The sequence below is a fragment of the Haliotis rufescens genome, unplaced genomic scaffold (assembly GCF_023055435.1).
Source record: "Haliotis rufescens isolate VD_foot unplaced genomic scaffold, xgHalRufe1.0.p SCAF_6, whole genome shotgun sequence".
Lineage (NCBI taxonomy): Eukaryota > Metazoa > Mollusca > Gastropoda > Lepetellida > Haliotidae > Haliotis > Haliotis rufescens.
Window position 1 is genome coordinate 11301819 of NW_025964334.1, and position 10948 is coordinate 11312766.

Here is a 10948-nt window from a genome sequence, read left to right on the forward strand (position 1 = left end):
CAGATATTGACTATCACTGCCCTATGAACCTTACTGGTTTTTCTCATCACTAACACATGCATTTTGAACTATTGTGTTATCCATCACTGACAGATGATGCTTGTGTTATTCAACATTTTACCAAACTTGTCTAACACACTTCAAAGTACATCCTACATGTAGGACAATGAGGACTATCTCTGAATTATGCGGGGATGTAATTGATACTGCCACTTTAAATGCAAAGGATACCAAGTATTCAACACTGAATGAATTACTTATTGCACTGGAAGGTGAAAGATAACTAAAACTAGTTGTGTGACTTCTGTTAGTTAGGTAAGCTGACACAATTATGCCTATTGCCACGTATCTGGACAAAATAGCTTCAACTTATCTGATACTTGTTCTGCTGACTCTGCATATGCCTTGTCTACAATGGTTATTGCCGGTAACACTTGTTGACCCAATAGCCTCTTAGGGGATGAATAAGAACTATTCAGTATAAAGCTTTTGAGTCATGATGATTCGTCTTACAATACATATGTACAATGCATTATCATGGCCACAACCACACATGTTGTTAGACAGTTGAAGACCGTCGCTAGTGAACATGGATAACAGTGGAATAAACAGAGGTGTGTATATATGGTCCGACAGTCTAGAGAAGAAGGAGGACAGAAAAAGAAGAACTTGAGAAAAGATTGCATAAGAAGTTGCAGGAATATATGTTGTCCTACTTTTGAAATACCAACGTAAGTTACCGTAAGAGCTCTAAGCATGTGTCTGAACATGGAAGCTGTGGAAATGAGGAAAGCAAAGTAAGAGAAGGAGAATGGACAACGAGGGAGAGGACAAAACAAACTACAGGACTTTTAAAAGAGGTTACGCATGTAAACATTATATGCAATATAATATGACACGCAATAATAGACGAGCACTGGCGCAATTTTAATGTGGGATTGTACCTTCAAGGCTCAAGACTGGTAGATTCGAGAACTTGCCCCAGACAAAAACAATACTTTTACTGTGAAGACAAAACAGATGACGAAACACATATTTTACTGCACTGCCCACTGCGCAACACTGTCAGAACTTTAAATAAATGTGCAAAATTGCAATACACCCTCTGATCAGGAAAAACTGTTTCTTAGTGTAGCCAACCCACTGTGTGATTACGTAAGTGCCCAAGCCTGCAAGGATGATTTAGAAATTAGACAATTCACATTATAGAACATCTTAGATTTGTTATATTAACACAACATATATATATGTCTGTCTCCCATCGTTAATTTTAGGGTGTATGTATCTAAATACTGTATGACATTCAGATGACATCATTAAGCATGGGCGTACAGTAGGAGATCAGCTAATGCCACGTGACATTGGATGTGAGGGAGAGGTTGAGGTCGTGGGTCACGATACTCAGTGATGGTGAATGAGTTTGGGCGTGTTAATGATGCCGACATGCCAATCATAAACAAGACAAATTTGGAATTCGGATACACAGTATACAAGAATAGTGAATATACAGCGTCTACCCCAGAGAGTAATCTGTCTCGATTGTTGCAAGAAACAGATTTCAATGGGAGTAAAAGGCAAAACAGCAGTGAAAATTACATGAATGGATCATAAATAATCACCAATGATTTCTGTCCACCAGCAGAAACATCAGCCCAAAGTAGTCAAATAATGTATAGATGTATATCTACATTTAACTAATGAGGTAAATGAATATCTTATTTGTAAATGAACATTTATTTTACAATATAAATCATAATTAGGAAGGGGGGTTTAAGGATAAATACAACTGATTTCGTATGTGTCAAACAAATTATCAAATAATTTTAACAAAGAGTTTGACAACATCATGATCAATGAACAGTTAACATTCACACAACAAAACAACATACAGGTGATACATATTCTTATACCGACATTCTTACGGCTGTTGATCATCCATTTAGCGTGAATATTATAAGTAATATATCTTGGGATATTTGATCTTTATTGCAGATGGATGACATCTGTATGTTAAAGTTGAGATCAGGACCAAGTGTCTGTTTGTAAGGTGGAAGTAAACACTAGGTAGTAGTAGAATGGTGCAGATGTGCGTTGATGTCCTTGACGTTGATCTGAAATAACAATGATCGGGATGCAGAGTAATGTGATTAATGAAATTCCCTATTTTGAACGAAGAAATTCATTTATATAATTTCTCCAGAAACAGAATATACTTCACTGAACATAATCCCCCTTGACACAAGAGAAACCATAAACGAGCAATGAACATACATTTGCCAATCTCAAATGAACGCCCTGTATAATGGGTAAATCAGCGAGGTAAACCCCCTGTGTATTGGTTTATGTATACAAACTTTCAAATATTCCATTTATAACAATTCTCACGTGTACTGACATTCTCCATGCAAATTAGTATCATATAAAATTTTGCGTTACAAAACATTCATCTAACAACAATCTTTCAAATAATCCATTATAATAATTCCTGCCTATTAACTTGATCGATTAACGAAATTGCATTATTTTCCCGATCTGATGTGTTTACGGGTACTGATGGGTGGTCTCCCCTGAATTAAGAGGAAGCTCAAACTAACCATTGCAACCGACACAGCGCATAAGTAACTCGAGGACACTGACAGTAAGGACAGCCACCAGGCCTCTGCTCCATAGAGCAACCTTCAGTGTTTACATATAGTTCATGATCACATGCAGTTTGGTCTCAGCACAACAACAGTTTTCTTTAACAGGGCCTCGCCTTAAATACAATTCCAATGTATGTTAAGTTTGGAGGTTTCATGTTCGCATTTTACGAATCACCCTGTCACCTCACTCTCAAATATAATCGGGGCACGGATGGACCAGTCGTCTTAGGCGCCGCAGTTGGCTATGCAGAGTTGCGTCCCATGGGCACGCAAGAAATCCATGATTGTGGGTTCGAATCCTGGTTAAACCACTGTGTATTGGTTTATGTTTACCTACTCTTTGATAAAATCAGTGTCCATTGTACGATTCCAACTCGATAATAAGCATGTGTTTATGAATCACTATTTATTTAATCACTATTAAAAAATGGTGATAGCAGGCTCTCGCAACAACGTGGGCGTAGCCTGCCCCAACAGTGTCAGTCTTCAAAAACACATGTAAAGGCAAGACAAGTGTTGACCTACAAAACGCGCAACATATGGTACAAGTAAAAAGAGGTTGGTTGGTTGGTTTGTTGTTTAACGCCGCACTCAGCAATATTCCAGCTATATGATGGCGGAGTAAAAAGAGGAAATGCGTCAGACATAATTTTGATCACTGATTTAGAATTTGTGTTTTGTGGATAGTTCTTTTTTGTGACTCTCACTCTTCATGTACAGATCTAAATACAAAATAGATTAGGCAGTTTCACTTGCCTCTTTTATTTCTACTTTAAGTTGGTAAATCAATGGAATGGAATTGGCGACTTGGCTATTATCGAACTATCAGATAATAATAATCATCATAATAATACCCGTCTATTCGTATTCTTTTGGTGATGTTGATTGGACGAAACAAGAAATTCAGGATATTGACACCCTTAGACAAATGATTGAGTTAGCCTTTAAACTTTAATGCATCGGCATTATTTCAGCCATATAGCGACCCTTCACATGAAGAATCATCATGTCAGACAACAGATCGCACCACCCGCGCTCTTCCCTCAATCGCTTATATTTGCCAATAATAATGGGAGGGAGTGATTTGATTAATGGTGGAGGCTCTTCATGATAGGATTGTTTTGTGCAATTTTGCACACATTTATTGGTCTGCTGATCCTCTTGTGAAGCATGTCAAAACTCATGATGAAAACAAGGCATTTCACAGTTTCCTTAAGCGAGCCAAGGATATGGGACATAATTTCAATGTTATTTTGATTTTGTTGGTAGTTCTGTACTGCTTGATGATACTGAAATGAGTGTCAACCAAGCGAGGTGCCATATAATATCCCAGACTCAGATGCTATCTGAACGACCACTGCATCGCGTTTCTATGCAGTATGTTGAGAGGATCAGCAACCGTGCAGATTCCTCCACTTGGATGAAGTAGGCGAGCCTAAAAAGCGAAACAGAAGGCTTTCTGTTTGCTGCTCAGGACCAATCACTTCCCACTCGAAAACGTTATCTGTGTCCAATATTTTTTCACACATTGTGTAATCAGCAACATACAGTCAAGTGAATCAGTCATACAGTCAGTAACAGTACTATTGTGTTAAACGTTGCATGATTAGAAAACATATTCCGCTAACAATGTAACATAACAATATGAATATTTCCTTTTTTTATTACGTCTTTCAATCGTTATCTATAGTGTAGTTGTCCGATTGCCGATCACAAACGTTAATACTACCTAATTTCGTTTATCTGACATGCTCGTTAATCCGACCTAATGTACTTAACTGCATGACATTTGCCTTCATTTTTGACAAATTGTCGTGAACCATTGAAGATTGAGATGTCATTATATCTTGGGCACCGCATTTAGTGACACATTTTCCAACAAATGCCATCAAGGAATGAAGTTTATCATCAAGGTTGTTGTGTAGGACAAATATCTTCTGTAAATATGAAGAAAGTCCTTCCTGGATTGTATTACGAATTATGGTTAATCGTTGAGACATGTACCCTGCCATATATTTCTCCTTGTACGGATTTGTTATGGAGCCCTGGTACGTTGGTAAACAGTTGACTGGGACAGAAAGAATTTATTCCAATTCTGTTTCCTCTCTTTCAGTTTGTTCTTTCTGCCAATTGTAACAAAGACTTCATCAACACCGAGAGACTTGTGGACTGATGTCCCGAGTTTCATTAAAAGCTACAAAAGTAATGTTTGGGCCGAGACATAAAACTGCCCCAAACTGTGTTGCAAAACGAACATATTTAATTCTAAAACGTATTGCTTTACTTATAGGCAGCCAGCCATCTGCTCTTGTACAAAGCGGACACAACTAAAAATTGACATATCGTTTTTAGCTTCAACAAAATCAGCAAATCCGCTATCGTGTCACTGGATTTTTTTATCAATCACTTAATTATTTAGAGGTCGTCGTCGCATGACATGAGAACCACTTTTCAGCGTCAGGAAAGAAACAAACACTTACATTCTTGTGCAAATTGTGCCAGTGGCGGGTGCTACCTGCAGGGTAGAACATGCGTTATTCGCGTGTCTGGTAATGATCTAACGTTAACGTTTTATCATGACTGAAAAATGGACAAAGATCAGTGAGATATTTTTCGTGATTTCAAGACGCAACATATTCATCTAGTTTCCCTAGAATGATGTTAAGTGTTTCGTAACATTCTGTATTTCAGGTTATTTTCAACTTTCAGTGAGTGAGTGAGTTAAGATTAATAGTCACATCGGCAGTATTTCAGCCATATCGTGACCAAATCCAGTTTACAATAATAATACATAATTATAGACTATAACATATGTCGACAAAGGACAGTAAAAGCACCAGATTATGACAGGTATAAATTTAAAACAAGTAAACAACAATATTATTGTGACTCTCCAGAACAATACATTGTAACAATGGGCTGTGAATCACCAGCAACCAAAGTTAGGCCACCATACTAGGGACTCAACTTTCAAAGGAGTACAATAATGAAACGTTTTGCAGACTTTTTGACCATGGTCAGCGTTTCGCTGACATTCATGAATCTACATTTATCTGATTTCTAGATCTTCAACAAGATTGAATATTATCAACGTGAGAAGACTGTTTAAATCGTGTACATTCGAATAGGATTATTCATAAAACGCTTTGCTTCTGTTAATTTCGCAGCGTATTTCCCAATGTACTGCATAAATATTGTTGAATTTTCAATTCACCTGTTGTAACAGTTCATCATATACTAGTATTCATAAAATAATTGATATTGTAACAGGTTACCTCTTTTGTTTAATAAGCAACAATTAAGTTATTTATTTCCCACAAACGTCGACGTGATTGCCATGTGTAGCATCCAGAAATTCTAATCGTGGAAATGAGTGTTGACACTGACATTCCCGATATTTAGGATTTACCCTTGAATGATTAAGTCTCATTTGTTAATGGTTATTAACAAATCAGGATTCATATGTATCGTACTAGAAATAGATCCAAATTCGTAAATCTACTTGGCCATTCAGAGTCAGAGTAACAGAAAAGTTTTGAGGTATGATCAAGCATGCTCTTTCTACAAAGATTTCAAAGAGCGTCATACGACTCTTTCTCAAAACTTGTTTGATCAGGGTTACAATATTCCAGGTCATAGGAAAGCTTTCAAAAAGTCCTTATGTAGACATTTAGGAGAGTTTCCACATTTGATGTATAAGCAACCACAATGACCTAGTAGTGATTCATAATCACATGGTCAAGATCAAGTCGAAATCCTACAATAGACTCTGCTTTTAGCATACATTTCTTATGATTATAGAAAGTTTTTTGTCGCATTCATTTACATCATTATCGTTGTTGCCTAGTCACCTTTGTTGGTCTCACATGTAGGTATCTTTAAGATTACGCGTTTTGTGAATTCAAAGATGCATGTGGCAGCAGGGTAGCCTATTGGTTAAAGTGTTCGCTTGTCACACCGAAGTACCGGGCCCGATATTCTAGTTGTGTTGCGCCCATTTCTGGTGTCCCCCATCCTGATATTGCTCCAATATCAATGACTACGAGAGAGTTGTTACATGTGCTGCTGAAACTAACTGCCTCCTGCGACTCCCAGGTTAATGCAATAGATTAGCACACCCTTGATTATCAGATTGGATAGGTTTCTGAGGTGTATGCTTGCTTACTTAATTTTACTTCCCATGTGCAACGGAGAGAAGAATACCTTATGAATTGTGAATTTGCACTTACTCCTTACTCTAGATATCGAGGATGAATCATCAGGTCTTCTTCAATACAAGGCTTTGATCAATCATCATGTTGCTTCAGGACTGGATCGTGGCTATGATAAGGAGCGTACTGCAAAAGAAAAAAACATACTTATCTTCGAAACAACGCCATGACATCATGGATATGTACGGATAACACGTGGTATGTCACGTTGCAAACAAGTTTGAAACTTATAACTGATTTCCTTCTTGTGAAGGACTTTCACATTGTATTATGTGTATTAAGCTAATTTGGAAATGTTACAGTTAACGAAAGAATATATCTCGGCCCATAAGTATTTATTCCAGTCGAATGGCCAAAGCATCCATGCAATACGTACATTACAGAACCATGAACATCTAAGGTAACATTGGTCGACCGGCACTTCTGGTTGGACATCTCTACGGTTGAATCGTTGATGTTGACAGGTCTATTGCGTTGTGTCTTCGACTTGAAGTGTAGGTGTAGCTTACGATTGTGTTCATTCATGTGAAGAAGAATTTCAAATTTAACACAGCAGAGATTAGGTACATTCATTCATTAAACAATACAATATATTGCATAGCAAACGTTTTTAAATATTTGTTATACAGATAATCATACATGTATAGAACAATTTAAAATAAGGCATAGCAAAGATTATGTACATTCATTCATTCACCAATGCAATATATCGCCCAACAAACGTTTTTGTATATTGTTTATACAGATAATCATTCACAATACGAAATAGCAAAGATTGTCAACATTAATGCATGAAATAATTCAATATATACCAGTCATAAGATTGTGTACGTTAATGTAATGAATAATTTATTATGTAGCATAGCAAAGATTGTATACATTCATGCATTGAACAATTCAAATTATAGCAAAGCAAAGATTGTGTACATACATGCAGTATATCATCAACATTTTTTCCTGGCAAAGAGTGTGTATACTATTATTAATACATAGAATAAATGAAGATATAGCATAGCAAAGGTTGGGTACCTCCATCCATGAAACTTTACAAAATTACCATAGGATAAACTGTGTAAATTCCTACATAGTACGATTAAAACATACAGCAAAGTAAATATTGTGAAGATATATTATGCTCATACCTGACACAGGAGAACAATTATACTTATTAGATGCATCAATAATAACAACATACAGAAGTTTTGTAATCAAATCGAAGGATGTAGCAAATATATTTCAATGTTCAATGTATTTAAATGGTTGATTTGGTAAATGCAAAAATATCAAGCATGGTGTCAACAGCGATGCAGTAATAATAACATCCCAGGTCATAGAAGGCAAGTTAGGAAAGCTGGATAAGTTAGATGGAAGACCTACAGCTGTAGGTGAGATCTATTATTCTATATCTTGTTAAATTGGAAAGAAACGAAACATGCAGTAAGCATCAGTGTTCACGTTCAAAACTTTCATCTCTCACACGGACATTCACTCCGTTGGAGTGGTACATCGTACTATGTTATAAAGGCAAGGAGGTACTCTCTTCTGGTTCTACATTGATCGCAATATATCAGAACACAAAATCGGAACTTTGTTTATCACCCAGAGAGTAAACTGTTATCATAAATCAAAGGTAAATAGACACTCTTTTTCTTCTGTAATTTGTATTGGTGGTTGGAATAAGACAATCGTTTCATTGTTTCGCGCAAAGCCTCTATATTTCTCTGGACAACATTTATATCATTTCTACACAGATGAATGAACATTGGAAAGTCAGTACAAAAGGCTTGGTCAGACATACATAATATATGTGATCAATACAAGGAATATGAATTTCTTCTTAAGGTTTGTCATACTCTCGATTTCTTTAGTTTAAATACTCCTGGTATCTTTACAACAGTCGCTCTACACGTCCAGTGGTTATGCGTATTTAAACTGCTGCTAGTTGTAACAGACACATATCCAACACCCATAGGAGACTGAATAAGCTTGTGTGTGATCATACAACTCTTAAGATGTCTTCTGATCTTTGTGGTTCGACATATGACCAGAAAGGCACAGTTTCGTTCTCCGATAATTAAACTGAAAGTTGTACATGTACACAACAGAAGTATAAACTGTATGGCAAATTGGCTTTCACATACCACTACATGGAGGAACGTTCCAGTGTGTCTGACTGGTTTCCATCAGTGGACCTGTGCAGTTCTTGCCACCGGCTTCCGGGGCAGGGTTGTTACAATCCCTACGTCTGCTCTGATTTGTCAAGGCATCTACTCCACACGTGACAGGGCAGGGTACGATTGACCACGATGTCCAGTTTGACAGCCCTCCATCAACTGCAAAGTATCAAGATTGTCAACACAGTGATATGCTAGCAATCCATATATTATAAATAATAAATGTGACAATTGTGTAGTAAATGCACTATTTGCTGTCTATAGTGAAATCAGGAATGTTTCTGCTTGCCACAGAAAATGAAACCAGTGTTGTTTATTCACTGAGATTCGTTTTGGTTCTGACCATGTCTCACCTGTACAGTGTTCGTCAAATATACCAAAGGGACGATTTATCTGATGCCTTTAGCAATTGATACATAATGTTATCAGGATATTCCATGTATTTCAAAATGTAGTAACATAAAAATGATTTGGCGATTGATTAACAGTGTAAAATGGACATGGTTTTTATATCTTATTTGGGGAACAGGTGTCATACGAGCAAGTTAATTGGAGACGGATTGGATATTCCATTCGTATTCTCTCCTTTGTTAACTTGGAGACACACTATTAATGTCAACATCCTTTACATACAAATTCGCTCTGTCAGAGCTGCTTCAGTCAAGGGGGAGAGGCTTTTCCATAGTTTGGTGTTGGAAATATAGCACTAAGAGTGTACATGAAACGAGTTACTTCTCAGGGAAGGGTGGCTACATTTTATAGACTGCAATACATGAAAGTGTTACAGTTACAAATGGCTACACATTTACCTGGGCATTTTGGGAGGCCGCAGTTTTCCATTTGGGATTCTGTTAGTTCGGCTATACAGCTGATATTATTGGCCGGCGTAATACAACTTCTGCTTCTTTCAATGCTTCCCTCTAGGGCTGGACCACAGGTGGCTGTGCATACTGCGGGACTCCACTGGCTCCACCCGCCAACAACGTCGTCGCCTAGTGGTTGGAATAGGCAAATCGTTTCATTGTTTCATGCAATACCTCTTTATTTCTCTGGACAACATTTCTATCATTTCTACAAAGATGAATGAACATTGGTAAGTCAGAACAAAAGGCTTGGTCTGACATACAGTAAACTACGGTTATAACGAACTCAAATGGCTTACTATTTTTAGTTCGTTATATCCGTAGTTCGTTATAAGCATATATACAGCATAACCACAGCAAACAGACGGGACTAAAAAGTAATTTCGTTTGATCCGTCAGTTCGTTATAAGCGTGTTCGTTATAACCGTAGTTTACTGTACATTATATATGTGATCAATACAAGGAATATGAATTTCTTCTTTAGCTTTGTCATACTCTTGATTTCTTAAGTTTAAATACTCCTGGTATCTTTACGACAGTCGCTCTGCACGTCAAGAAGTTATGTGTATTTTAACTGCTAGTTGTAACAGACACATATCTCACACTCATATGAGAGTGCATAAGATTGCGTGTGATCATACAGCTCTTAAGATGTCATATGATCTTTGTGGTTTGACATATGACCATAAAGGCACAGTTTCATCCTCCGATAATTAAACTGAAAGTTGTACATGTACACTACAGAAGTATAAACTTTATGGCAAATTGGCTTTCACATACCACTACATGGAGGAACATTGCAGTGTGCCTGACTGGTTTCCGTCAGTGGACCCGTGCAGTTCCTGCCACCGGCGTCCGGGGCAGGGGCGTTACAATCCCTACGTCTGCTCTGGTTTGTCATGGCATCTGCTCCACATGTGACAGTGCAGGGTACGATTGACCACGATGTCCAGTTTGACAGCCCTCCATCAAGTGCAAAGTATCAACATGGTCAACACAGTGATATGCTAGCAATCCATATATTATCAATAATAAATGTGACAATTGTGTAGCAAATG

The 10948-nt window shown here is 37.4% G+C and overlaps 1 long non-coding RNA gene across 2 annotated transcripts; it reads right to left on the minus strand.

Annotated features, from left to right (window-relative positions):
* Positions 1 to 1770: 1770 nt before the first annotated feature.
* LOC124128479 lies at positions 1771 to 10948 on the minus strand. Of its 2 annotated transcripts, none has more exons than XR_007218755.1 (5): positions 10671 to 10948; positions 9837 to 10019; positions 7230 to 9186; positions 6879 to 6979; positions 1771 to 2111 (listed from the first exon to the last, which is right to left on the minus strand). It is a non-coding gene; the product is annotated as an uncharacterized LOC124128479 (long non-coding RNA). The 2 variants fall into 2 exon arrangements; XR_007218754.1 differs by having other exon boundaries at positions 6872 to 6979.